This window comes from Leiobunum rupestre, chromosome 6 (genome assembly GCF_980474605.1).
Source record: "Leiobunum rupestre chromosome 6, qqLeiRupe1.1.hap1, whole genome shotgun sequence".
NCBI lineage: Eukaryota > Metazoa > Arthropoda > Arachnida > Opiliones > Sclerosomatidae > Leiobunum > Leiobunum rupestre.
The window spans coordinates 2,390,628-2,402,939 of record NC_143389.1 but is presented as its reverse complement, the minus strand read 5'-3'; positions in this window follow the sequence as shown (position 1 = coordinate 2,402,939).

Below are 12,312 nucleotides of genomic sequence, written 5' to 3'. Positions count from 1 at the left end.
TTTATAGAATATATGAAAAAATAAACACATTTTAAATTTAAAAAATTATTTTATTAAAGTTTAATGTTTCTTATCAAAACCATCCCTTCACCAGTTATATAAAGTTTCAAAATAACATACAAAAATAACATTTTGAATAAAAAATAAAATCATAATATCTCCTTCACCAAAAAATAATTAATTCCCGTTTTTTAGTAAAAATTCAATTTTGGAAGTTAAAAGTTTAAATCTTAGGTTATTTAAAAATAAAGTATTTACTCGATTTTCGGAAGAGATTTCATTTACTATAACTATGTGGTTAAATGACACCTGTTTTGCAAGTTTTTTTGTTACATTTTTTTTAGATTTATAATTAAAAGACAACTTTATTTTACAATTCGCCATTTTCACATTCTAAATATCCATAGGGAACACTGGAAATATTATCTTGTAGCACACGTTTACAAAAAGTCTTTTTGAAAGTTTTACTTAAGTTGCCAACACGTAAAAGCATTTTGTACTTATCTTTTATTACGTTAAAGGGAATTTTCACCTTAAACTCGGTATTTGGCACAAAAATCATTTGTTTGAAGGCGTCGAAATGTATGATGTCTGAGTTTTCCCTGGTAAGAGTTATTCCTTTAAGTTTTATAATTGTCCGATTATTTTCAAGTTTATAGCTGTAGCTTTTTGGTCCAGTTGATACGAATTTTGTGATATATGAATTCGGAGTCTCGCACGTAAGTTCACCTAAATTACCACCAAGGGGGGGTAGCCACTCGTGTGGTTTATGTGTAAATTTTATTCCGTCCGTGTCATAATAAATTACACGCTTCCCCAGACTATTAATTAGCTTATGCAGATGAATACGACCGTAACTGGTGACAAAGGAAGCCACTATAACGTTACCTTTGCGAAAAGTTGGTGCAAGCTCACTTTTTTTTTATAGCTTACCATGGCAACATCGTTGTTGATTAAATGAAAGTCTGTTAATTTATTCGATGTGTCTGCTATAATCTCGGTGAATTGGGAGTATCTATGAATAATTTTAGTTGATGATTTGTCCATTCTTAACGCCATTCTGCCATATAACGAATTTTGCGCCAATTTCGCGGAAGTTCTTAAGGATGGGTTATCAACAATTTCCTCAGGCTCTAACCTTACTCCATCAGCTTCGTATATCGCGTCTAAATACTCTTTTTGCTCTTGATATGTTTTAATATTGGGTGGAAATCCTGAATTTTTAACTTTTGCTCTAAAAAAAATGTCTATATATGGTTTGAAAAAATTTGTTGTAATACTATAGTGATATACTTCGAAAATTTCTAATAGTTTGTAGTTACATTCTTTTATTGAATAGTAGATTTCCACCGAGGGTAAGACTACCGTTATAGCTCGTTCGTCAATACTATGTGTACATTTGCTGTCATTTTTTATTACACAACTTCCGCATAAAGGATAATAAAGTTTTTTATTAAATCGGTATGGAAGCACGGGTAAGTAGAGGTCTCTGGGGGGGAGGATTCGACAACTAATTATTCCAAAATACGCGTCTGGGGCATAATCAAAATTGTGTGTGATAACTTTAACATTTTTACAACCGTATTCCATTTTTTGTAAACAATAGGCATACAGGCTACAAAAGTCAAAATATCTGATTTGTTCTCCAAGTAAGGGCTCTACTTCATGATACAGCTTGATTGTTTCTACACGGCCACCTACTAGCGAATCTCTAGGGTTAATTTTAGGAATGATTTTAATTGTATTAAAAAAGGCTTTCGCCTCGACATTTTTTCTCAACAGTTCTAATATCTCACATTCAAAAATTTGAATATATGTATGGTTTGGTAAACTTTGTTCAATAAATTCTTTTCGGTCTAATTCCCTTTCTCTAATTTCTTTGAATGTTTTTCCGACAATTGAATTAAAGCTCGAGCCAGAAAAATGTTTTGGACAACCGTGCCAGAAATCACCCATTACATCAATTACTATGGGTGGATTTTCACAGTAGCCATCTACAAAATACGGACCTACAGCCTGTTCCCCAGCCGCGGATCTTACCGTTTGCAAAATTAAATTATTTTCCTTTTCATACCAAGATAAATATTTTAATGCAATCTCGCTTTGATTCTGTCTACTTGCCAAACCGATAGCCGGTATAGTACATAGTGTATATGGTTCTAAAAACTTGTCGATAAATACATTATTAAGTGCCCCAGAAAGAGAGATACCCCCATAATTACTGATATCAATTTCAATTAGTTCTTTATATAAGATGCGAAATTTCTGCATAGCTAAGCGTAATAAATTACAATCTAAAAGACAATACGCTCTGGATTCTGATTTAATACAATAGACCGGTTCGAGCTGTTTGTGTGAATACCATTTTCTAAATTCTCGGTATTCAAATTCTTTCATTTTATGGGGTTCAAAGTATTTTTCGTCCGGAATTTTACCTGAATAGTTCAAAGTGTCTTTCGTCCAAAAAATATATGGAAAATATCCTTTAGATTGAGGCAAAGAAAACATTTTAGGAAAATGTCTTAAAGGAGCACTAACATAGTTCAAAGAATCTACAAAACGAATGTCTACCCCTTTAATATAAATAGTGAGTATCTTGGCTCCATCGTAAATAACCTCGGGAATGACATGATTAATTAATTTAGAAATAATAAACATTCCGTCGAAAGATCTTAGATTATGGGCCATTACGATGAGGTTGGTAAATTTTGGTCTAATAGTTTTTCGCTTTCGTTTCCCATCCATAAGTAAAACAGTTTCATGTTGAAACAAAAAATTGAGAAAGTTATTTACACAATATTGTCCTTCAAAAACCGTGGTTTCCACAGGCTGATTTAAAATTTCACTTTGGGCCACTAAGAGCATGGGTTTATGCACATTATTCTCAATTATGGTTTCAATATCGAAATATACATAGGATCTTGGATTCTTTTTAAATGTCGACTGTTTAACATAATGTTGGTTTGGAGGATGATCGATTTTACAAGATTCGCAAGCTGTTTCACATTTGTGAGTTTTTGAAGTTTCAAATTGAACACAGCATTTTTCGCATCTGTGGAAAAGCTTGCAAGTTTCATTTTTTAGGTGAAAACTATAACATTCCCCTTGTTTTAAATATCTATTGCAAAGTTTACAACGAATTAACGGAATTTCTAAAATTTCGTGAAATTCTCGACCTAAACATCTTTTACATTTAATATTTCTAGTGTCAAAACAGTGGTGCTTGTTTCTATGTGTGGTGGAATAAAAAAATTTTTCGCAATTTAAACATGAAGCTACACCGCCCCAAATGGAATGAAGATTTTTAGCTAAATGAACGTGCGTGCCAATTTTTACAAGTAGAATTTTGTGTTCGGCAGGAGGAAAACCCTTGAAATAAATTTGAAAATTTTCCGTTGCGTTAAATATTATTATCTGATACTTTGGGGCTAAATATGATTGAAATTTAGCTATATCACCAATTTCTACAGCGCCTCGAGCAATTCCTACATCATCGTGTAATTTCTTAGCGGCTTTAGTTTGTAATTTACTACGAAAGAATGTTAAGGTTCGATATTCTTTAAGAACGGTTGTTAATGGAAGTTTATTCTTTTTGTACTCGGCAATTTCACAGAGCTTTATTCCGACTGTAAGGGCTCTTGCTACGCACAAATTATCGATATTATTGATATAGTAAAAATTGGTTTTAGTTTTTAAAAAAGCATCAAGATCGATAATATCTCTATTTTTTAGAGATAAAAATTTTTTTCCCATTTTCTGTGGGGATTTCAAAAGAATTATACTAAATTTAATTTCTCCATCTAGTAAGAAATCTTTTTTTGATTGAGCAACGCGAGCTATATGGTTAAATATTCGCGAAACAGTTAACTGATCAATTTTAATAAATTTAATGTTAATTGGATGTTCTAAATTTTCCGATTGAATTGCAAATCTGAGGAAATCGAAACCGGGTGCTTCTTGTCTTACGTATTTGATAATTTTGGACAGAATCTTTTCAAATACTGTAAAAAATAAATGTGTGGGGATTTCGTTTAAGTATATTAGTTCTAGGTCAATGTCCAGTTGTTTACATTTCCACTTTTTTGAATTTCTAGGGCTTAATTTTTTAATTTTATAAAACTTTTTATAATTAAAACTGTTTAACGATGAAAAGTCTAATTGAGAGTCCGAATCGTATTCGTCGGAGTCTTCCATGTTCTAATTTCGTTTCCAGGTCTAAAATATTATTCTAATTACTATTACGAATAATTAATTAATGAGTTTAACTTGCCTTCGTGGGTGGAACAACAATTTTTCCTTCCGTCTGCTCAATTAATTTTTTCAGCCTGTTTGTTGAGTTTATTATTCGAATAACATCCATGGATAGGGTGTTAGCTAAGAATTTCACCCTCTTATAATCACCCTTCCAGAGTTCATCTTGGGGAAGATGTTTGATGTTTTTATATGAATATATCTGGATATCTAGATATAATCCCTTGTCGCTCGCTTTTTTTCTCGGAGTTTTAGTTTCGTAAGACACTCCCCCTTTCTTGACTTTCACTGATTGTTCGATTCCAACTTGTTCGATGTTTGACATGCGACGAACCTCTTGAATATAGTCCCCATCCGATTCGTCCGACTCTATTAACATCTCCTGTTCAGGACTATCGAAAACTGAAACTACCTGACTCTCGGAGATTTGACTATTACTTGTGGAAGCCATTTTAGCCTGTTATGATTCAATAGAAAATTTTGCCCTTTTATACCAAATGTATTTTTCATTAATTTTTTTCAAAATATAAAACCTTGAATATTAAAGTGATTAACACTACAAGGATAGAACCTAGTTATAATTTATCAGTATTTCAACGGTATTTAAAATTGTTTGTGAATAACAATTTAAATATGTAGACATGTATAAAAATATAAAATTATTAATTATTTTTTTTGAAGGACTTTATATTTAATTTTCGTGACAAAAAAGACAACGCCCTAAGAGTTTTAATATTATTTTGCTTTAAAAATCGATTATGGATGTAAGAATTTTGGTAATTACAGGGTTAGATGTTTTAAAATTCTATGGGAAGAAATATATTTCTGCGAGGTATAAAATTTAAACGAATGGATAAAATTATATTTCTGCAGGGTGTATTTGATAAAAAATTGTCTTTTGACTTGATTTTAAAACAGGTTAAAATCAGGATGTAAAAATTAAATATTCTGAAATCTTTCTTATAAAAGCATGATTTTCAACGTATTCCTTTTATAAACCATGGGCTCTCGCGAAGTTTTGACTGTTTCTGGTAAGATTACTCATCCTCTCGCTATTAACCCTTTTTCACTAAAATATTTAGCTTTACGTAAAGTTAGGAATTATAACCTTTTTAAAATTAACGATATTTCAATTAGAGTTGAAAATTACTGTATGAGAACTGTCTTTCTTGAGTGTAAAACATTAATAGAACCCTTTAAAAAAATTGTTTTTGCCTGTCCCTTTATAAAAAATTCTTTCAAATTATCGCCAGCTGTTTTCGCTTCGGTTTTTTCTAGAAGAATCAATAACAATTCTTGTCTATTTGACGTTCATTCTGTTAATTTTGTCTGTCCCCACGAGGCTTTTGAGTTTGACGGCTTATTGTTCCACACTCAATCCTCTCTTGAAGGCTGGTTTTCTTACGAAATTTTACGCCTAATTGGAAAACATATGCGCCTATATAAAAATTTAAATAAGATCCCATGGTTCCGTCAACATAAAAATCGTAGGAGCCTTCAACGTGACCTTTTAATACTCTTTCAATTACAACAAGTTTCCTTTTTCCGAAAAAAACATTTATCTATTACCACTGACTTTCGCCTAACACGGTATAACATCCGTTTGGAATTAGGCATGATCGTTCTATTTTTTATTAATGATTTGGATCGACAAGAAGTTAAAATAGTTACAACTTTAGAGTAAGGAATACTAATTTTAAAAAAATAATTACAATAATTAAAATAAATATTTTTATTTAGTTGCAAATTATCTCGACCGAATCAAAATTTAAACGATCGTCGGCAACTTTTCCAACTGCGACTCAAGGTAATTACAAAAATTTATTTATTTTTTAAAAAAACTAAAACTATTTATTTTTTTAAAATAGGACTCAAACCTTATAAAATTTTAATTTTTTTATTTAAAGACTTTTTTGTGTTTTTATTTTTTAATTTGTTTATTTTGGTGAAAGGTTTTAATTTTTAAAATGTTTTATATTTTTTATTTTAAATGTTTTTATTTTAAAAGATTAAGTGTTTAAATATGTTTTCCAAATCAACTAGCTTTATTAATTTAATTCAGGCGGTGGAGGTTGTTTTTAATATTTCATAATCTACTTTTTCTTTTTTAACTAGCTTTATTAATTTAATGTTGGGATTGGTGTAAAGTTCTTTTTTCTCTATATTAAAAAATCCTTTGTTTTCATCTTTTTTATCCAACGCATTTTCAAGCAATTTTATTAGTACATTTTGTACTAGATTTAATGTTTTTCTATTATTATTATTATCTTTTTTGTTTCTTCATCTCTTGCGCTATCTTTTTTGTTTCTTCATCTCTTTCGCTATATAACCTTGATCCTACCGCTCATAACAAACGACCCATTGATTATTTATTATTCTTTCTGGTTTTTTTCATGTGCTCTATGTACTTTTTTATACTAATATCGGTTAAACTTTAATGTTTTATGTTTTTTTTTTTGGTAATTGAATAGTTTATTAACTGAAAATTGTATAAGTACATTTTGTACTAGGTTGTTTTTAAAAATTGAATATAATTGTTTTTATTAATTTTTATAAAAACTTGTTTAAGAAGGATAGGGATAATTAGTTAACCTTAGTTGTATTAAAAAATTAATAATTATTCCCAAAGGCAATATTTTTAAATTTTAAAAATATATGTCAGGCTTAAACTATAAAATCTCAATGTAAAGGATTTTACCAGGAGAAATCTAGACTCAAGATGTCTGGTGAATTTCATCTAAAGCCTGTACTTTCTTTGCCGCGATCTTTAAAATTGTTTCTCTTCGAGTAGTAAGAATGTTTATTCTTTGTAATACTCGTCAAATTTCGCGATGGAATCACAAGAATTTAAAGTCTGAACTTCGTATGTTAGATCAAATTCAACATGTTGGCATTGAACAACATTCGATCTGTTTTAATTCAGACATTCTCGAACTGTATACTTCCGAAGCGATTAAGACCAAAACCAGTGTTTTATTCGTGCGATGATAGAGCAACAAAAAGAATTCTTGTGGTAAATATTTTTTAGATATATTCATTTTTAATAGGTTAATTTATTTATATTTATAAATTCTAGCCTGAATTTCCAACCCGACATCTCGTTTTGTACCGAAGAGGAAAAATACCTTCTACGAATTGATGTAATTATAATTATTTTTAATTATACACTTAAAATATTTTTTAACATTTGTGTTTTTATATTTTTCAGCCTTCAAATTATTTATACAACCTTCTTTAATTCTTTATTATTAATTTAATTTGTTAGCTTTTAGTTTTATTGTTAGTGTTTCATATGTTGTTAAGTGTTTAAAAAATATATTGAAAATATTAGTTATTAAATATTACAATAACTAATTGTGTTTTTTTGATTACTTAAACTAGCATTGATTTTAAAATAATAAAATATTTGCGAAAAATGAAAACTTATTTATATTAGTTTAATTATTTAAAGTGTTTTTTGGGTGGGGCCAAAACCGCCAAGGTTATAAAGCGAAGGTCTCGAATTCGTTTCCCCATCTCGTAAATAACTAATTAGCATTTTAAACGGTGAAAAAACGAAAAAAACGAAAAAACGATATCAAAAGTAAATAAGTGGAAGTATTTGGTGGGGTTACATATTACCGCCGATATCTCGGTTCGACCTTGTCCGATCGTGACCAAACTTGTTGGGGTGATAGACCGAGGCTTAGTGGTTGTGGACAGGTGTCAGGCGTCGAGGTCAAAGATCATCTTCAAGGTGAAATTTGAGATTGAAAACAAAAATATGTTTTTCGATTTTCCAAGGACAAAAATTTTTTAATTTTGAAAATATTTTTGGGGGGTGGGGGGGTTGTTTTGTCGGCCATCTTGGCGGCCATCTTGGATTTACATGTTCATATTTAGTTATTCTCTACTCATCGTGCTCTGGGAAGCTATGTGTAGAGCTTTGAACGCTTCCACCCTATTGACCATCATCGAAACCTATAACAACATTTGTATTACTATGAACAACAAGTAGAAATTGATAGCAATCTTACTGAAATGGAAATTCCACTTGTGATGTCGTGCCTTATCATAAAATAGCCTCTGAAAAGGATTGCTATCGTTGCCAGTTTCTTTAGTTGATTGGCCATCGCTAGAAATGTATAATAGCCAAGGTTAATACGAATAATTGAATTTATTGGTAATTATTTATCAATAACAGGGCTATTTCATCCACAAACTGGAAGCCCTCTGGAGCATTCATTTAAAAACATTTAAATTTGTAATTATTAGTGCTTTACCCATATTCGCATGTTGTGCCTGTATTTAAAAATTTTGGCTTTGCTTGTTTTTGCATGTTCATGTTTGGGCTGTATTTAATTTGTATGTTCGTGCAATGGTTTTTTATCTTTTCCTCATTTTCAATTATTCTGTTAACTATTTTATTCAGATTTTACCAATGAATTTAAATTGAACTATAGTTGCTTTAATATTTGGAATGTAATACGCGGTATTATTGTTGAGAAAGTACGTTACAAATATGAGTGTTTACTCTGTACTTCCAGAACCTGCATCACCTGGTATTCCGGTATATGACGTATTATTTAAAAAAGTCAATAATCGTATAGAAACTTCAGTTTACCGTAAACCTTTTTCTGTCACCACTATTCCCCATAATCGATCAGCACACCCTTTGTCCCAAAAAATGTCATCTTTTTACACTCTAATTTATCGCGCACTACACATATGCTCTAATGATGCTAATTTAAACTCTGAACTTGATTTTCTTAATTTGAGAGCATTAGATAGGGGGTTTAACCCCATTGTTGTTGATAAAGCCAATCAAAAATTTAATAGTTCAAATGATGTAGCTAAGAGAACTACACTTAAAGCTTTCGACAAAAACAATCCTATTGTCTGCATCCCTTTCTACCCAACTCTGTCCTCTAAAATCGCCAACAATCTAAAAAGTATTTATAACTGTAACATTGCATTTAGACCCATTAGTAAAATTGTCAATTATTTAAAATCCCTAAAACACCTGAAGACAAACCAGGTATTTATTCATTCAGATGTGTGTGTAATAAAGAATATATAGGACAGACTGAACGTAGTCTAAACAAACGAGGTAAAGAACATATTGCTGACATTAAACATAAAAAATCAGCACTTGTTAACCATATTTTCGAAACTAATCATAAAATTAACTTAGACTCCGGCACTCTTAAAAAACATTGCAAAAACCAATAGAACTCGATATTTTCGAGGCATATTATATCAAAAAATCCAGAGATAAAAAAAATTGCTTAAACCGAGATTACGGTCCGGGGGTAGAAAAACTTAATAATTGGCGAAAGTTGTTATTCTTAATACGCGGTTGACTGAGACTATAAATACAGGTTCTGTTTTTGTAATCGGGTTTATACCCCTGATGACGGACCAATAGTGTGTCCGAAACTAGTCGAGTTGTAAATATTTTTATTTCTTTTAAATAAAATTCCTTGTGCACCTGAAATATCGTTGTATATTAATATTTTAAATAGTATATGACACCTCTGCAATTAGAGCTTTAACCCTCTCTTCCAATGGAGTCAGTTCTGGCAAATCAAATGCTGAACCTCCGCCAGTTTGTCTAATCTTCGCATTTATTGAAGCGGCTTTAGCCCGGACACTAGATTTTAAAGTATTCCACTTCTTGCGGATGTCAGAGGGATTCCTATCTTGAGAGCCAATGCCGTTGACTACGTCGGTTATTTCGATCCATAATTTGTGCTGCTGGGTGTTCAGACCACTTGATAAAATATATAAAATAATTTTTATAGAGGTAACGCGATAAGTTTCTAAATTCTTCCCAGCATGCTTTTATTAACCAGATGTTTTTTAATTAAGATATGTAATACACCTTTATGTTGTCGAAGTTCTGAAAAGTTTCGTTCCTCCATCTTTGATACCAGAATATTGGTTTCTTCATCAGAAAAAGCTCAACCTTTAACCTTCTTAGGTAAATTTTCTCAAAAATCAAACCAACAAAAGAGGATTTTTTTTATTTTAACATGTCTTTATATAGAGAAAATTATACCGTTAATTGTTACAACATACTACAGATTGATTTTGTGTATTGTAATGGTTTTGTTTGGTTAATTATTGTATTACAACGTTTTAATTGGATTAAATAAATGGCAAATTGAAAATAGTAGGATCATTATTGCATGTTAATTCTTAATTATTAAAAGCGGTTAAGTAATACTTTAACGTGAAGAGGTTATGTTTTACGAACAAAATTTGTGTAAATAATTTATATGTAATAAAAAAACTTAAATGTTCAATTTATGTTATAAATATTTCTAACAAAAAACATTTTTTTTTTATAATTATTTAACTTTTTAAATATTTTTTAAACTAACAAATAGATGGCGAATAAAATATTTATTTTTAAGGATTACAAATAGATGGCGAACTAAATGTAGATAATTTGTGAGGGTCACAAATAGAGGGCAGACCACTAAGCTGGGAACTGAAAATAAACAGGCTATTAAGTTATTGCTTAGTCAAGGCCATATTAAATAGTCTACGAGGGAACTGCCTTAAGCGGAACTGAACTATCTATATCATCTTTGCGTCATAGTAATGACGTGTGATAAGCCAATAGAAGTGTCAAAGGAAGAAGGCTTGAATGGGGGAGGGAGAACGGTTTTCTGTGTATTTCAGTCAACCGGAGCTTCTTAAGCAAGAGGGCGTTTCCCCTCTTGACTAGTGGGTCATGCAGAATACGGCTGATTGTTTCGTTTTAAGACTAAGCTGCTTTTTTGAGCAGTTATCCTTTATTTATTTATTTATTGAGACAAAGCCATAATGGCGTCAAATCTCTGGAGATCGTCCTGCCGAATCACGCTACATGACGGCGTTCAGTATTTAGACCTTGCGACGGCCCTCTACAGCCAAATTTCCCGAATTCTGCCTACGCCATTCAACCTCTGAGTAAGAATATGTTTCAAATAACTTTTAAAACCGACGAATTTTTCAAAAAAGCAATGGACAATGGTCTGGTCCACATCAGTGTCTCGAATTTCGAGTTTATCCCAGTCGACGGGCTAACGAGATGGATCGTGATCCGAGACGTTCCCATCTGGGTAGACAGGGCCTCTTTCTCACAGGATGGACAAGTGCTGAAGTTTTAAGAAGAGGAATGGCCTCTTCTGAAAGGCGTTAAATCCGGAACTCGACGTGTGCACGTCAAGATGAACGCCCAGAACGGGGTCCCTAACATCCTTAAGGTTGGGCAAAATCATCGAACCAGAGTTTTTATCCGGGCGCAGAGTTTCTATGCTTCCGCTGTAAACAAAAAGGGCACAAATTTAGCGAATGTCCAGAACGCGCCGTAAAAAGAAACGACTTGCCTGTCAAAAAATCGCTGCCAGAGGAAAAGACCTTTCCAGAAAACTATCCACATGTAGAAGACCCAGCCGGGTCAGCGACAACAAATAACCACAAAGTAACGTCAAATCAACACGAAACCGTCGAAGACACCCAAAGCTCGAGCAACGACGCCGCACGTATTGTAGAAACTAACGACTTGGGCCAAAAGGCTGTACTCACCCTGGAAGATCCCGCCACCAAGACAAACGACTCAATGGATTTGTCTCTCGGAAACTCTCAAAAGTTCTCGGAAGTCTTAAAATCCTCGACACCATCATCCGGAAATGGTCAACTTGCCAGCCCCCACAAACGACTACGCAGCCGCTCAAGATCTATGGAAATCAAAAAGGACGAAATCAGGCCAAGGCCAAGTATTAAACGGAACTGTTATTAACTTCTGATAATACGAACTGTATCTGTGTACTTTTTTTTACAAATTTCATGACTTATACAATTCTAAAAATAGGTTCTTTTAATGCTAATGATCTAAGAGATAGTGCCAAACAAATAGACGTAGTTTCTATAGCCTATTCTAATAATTTTGACTTTTAACTAGTATAAGAAACACATTTATTACAGTCCGACCCCTAGGGGTCGGAACGGTTGAGAGGCACAGCAATTCTAATAAACAAACGTCACGAAACCAACCTCAAGAGCGTTCTTTTAGACGCTAATGGGCGATTA